At 38.9% G+C, this 2,115-nt stretch overlaps 1 pseudogene; it reads right to left on the reverse strand.

The window, feature by feature from the left end:
* Positions 1 to 972: 972 nt before the first annotated feature.
* Positions 973 to 2,115, reverse strand: LOC111625029 (annotated as a pseudogene).

The raw sequence follows: 2,115 nt of genomic DNA on the forward strand, positions 1-2,115 counted from the left end.
AACTATCGCTTAGTCTGATTTTATCTTCATAAACTTTGTTCTCGTTGTTAATAACAACAAAGGCCGCTCCAACCTTCCCGTCTACTTTGGAGCCATCTGTAAACATCTCCACCTCACCTCGCTCCTCTTCATGGGCAGTTTGAATCTTTTGTCGGTAGTATGGTTCAGGAAGTTCAATCATTGATGGTTTCAGGTCAACTTCTGGCCCAGCTATTTCCTGTCCTTCCACTGTAATCCTTACACCCCTTCTGCACTTATATTGAGCAGCTTTTTCTTTTACTATAAGATCTATAGGAGGAGTGCCTGCAAGCACCTGCAGCGCCTCCGTTGACACCGTACGATATGCTTTCGTCAACCGTAGGAGGGCGCACCTCTGCATACTATTCAATTTGTTTTGTATGCATTTCTTCTCTGTTGCCGTGTGCCATGCGATTGCTCCGTAGGTCGCCCGTGGAATGAAGGCTCCCTTATAAATAACTTCGAGTGCATCCTGACCGAGTCCCCAGTTAGACTTGGCTACTCTCGCCAGTGCGTTAAACATTGTTGTACAGTACATTTGTTCCATATATAGATTGCATTAGGAAGCCAAGTTAACCTGTTATCTAAAATAATGCCCAAGTATCTGAGCTGCTTCTCTACTTTGACATTCTCCTGTCCCATTTTAATGGTTGGGATCCGTTTGTATAGATCTGTTGTTCGGCCCGTGGAGAAAACAATCGCTCTAGTCTTTGTTGGATTAAATGACAACTTTATATCTTTCCCTTTCCTTATTATATTATCAAGGGTATGCTTACTGATAGTTTCGATCTCTCTTCTGGAGTCTGCGCCGAATATAATAATTGTGTCGTCTGCGTAAGCAAGCTCAGCTACCGCTGGATGTTTGTCCATACGCAGCAGCTGATCGTAAGCCAGATTCCAAAAGAGGGGCCCCGAGGCTACTTGCGGGCAGGACCACGTGGAGGTGCGACACTACTTCCCCTGGACTGTTATAAGTGTTAAAAAGAGCAAGACTAAAAGAGCGCAGCGAAATTCGCCAAAGAATAGCCAGTGAAGCTCAAAAGAACGCAAAACAAATCAATGGGGCACCCTGCCCAGGCTGCATCATCTATTGTTTCATGCAATTTTAACCTCATTTTCAAAGTTTTCCACTTTTCAAAATTTTCCAGATGTTCACTTGAAGTTTCGTAATTGGCCACTTTGGGATTTAGTTTCCATCACTTCTGAAATCCAGTCGTAAATGTTGGTTTTGTATTAGTACTATTGGTGACAGCAAATAAACAACATCAGAAGCAGTACAGGTTATTAGTTATAGGAGAATAAACCATCCATGACCACAGAATTTTTTCACCATTAGGCATCACTTTATAAAACCATTCTTTTGAAAGATGCCAAGCATCACCTTTTATTTTTAGCCTGTGCCTAGATACAGTGGCAAACAGTCCTCTGTTTTGGAAATGTTTACTTCCTTTTTTTATGATCTCAATGCGAACATTATCAGGAATGGGTATACTCCATTGTGAAACATCTCTAAAGTCCTGAAGTAATTCATCCATCCAAATGCTGTCTTCGATAGTAGAAGCATTATCACTGTCATTTTTAGAATTTTTTTCTGATTCGTCTTCTTCATGGGTTATCATCATTAATTCTGTATTGTATTGTACTAAATTTGCAAAACTGTAGTGATTGCATAACTGCCACTTGTAAACATTTTAATCTGGAGTAATTATTTATTTCGTAGATTATGTGCATTTATAAATTATCACAATTAATAAAGTAAATTATTTAATATAGATAGGCTTGAAGCCATTTTAACCAAGATAAGTGATTTATCGTTGAAAAACATTGTGATGGTTTAAGTTTTTATTTTTTTCACGGTTGGGTGTCACCCAGTGCAGGCTCCCCACCCCTAGCTAAGCCACTGTGTGTGTGTCATTTACAAAAAAATTCCAGCCATGCAGATGACAAAATCATGTCATCATTGCATTGTAATGAAGGTCACATGACACAAGATTGCATCAATTGCAGTGAACATGTTAAGCTAAAATATATTTTTAATCTTGTTATTAGTCTATTAAAATTTTTAAGTTTATTACTGAAATTGCTAAATTATCTTTA

This window comes from Centruroides sculpturatus, unplaced genomic scaffold (genome assembly GCF_000671375.1).
Source record: "Centruroides sculpturatus isolate CEXI.00-Female unplaced genomic scaffold, Cexi_2.0 scaffold40, whole genome shotgun sequence".
NCBI lineage: Eukaryota > Metazoa > Arthropoda > Arachnida > Scorpiones > Buthidae > Centruroides > Centruroides sculpturatus.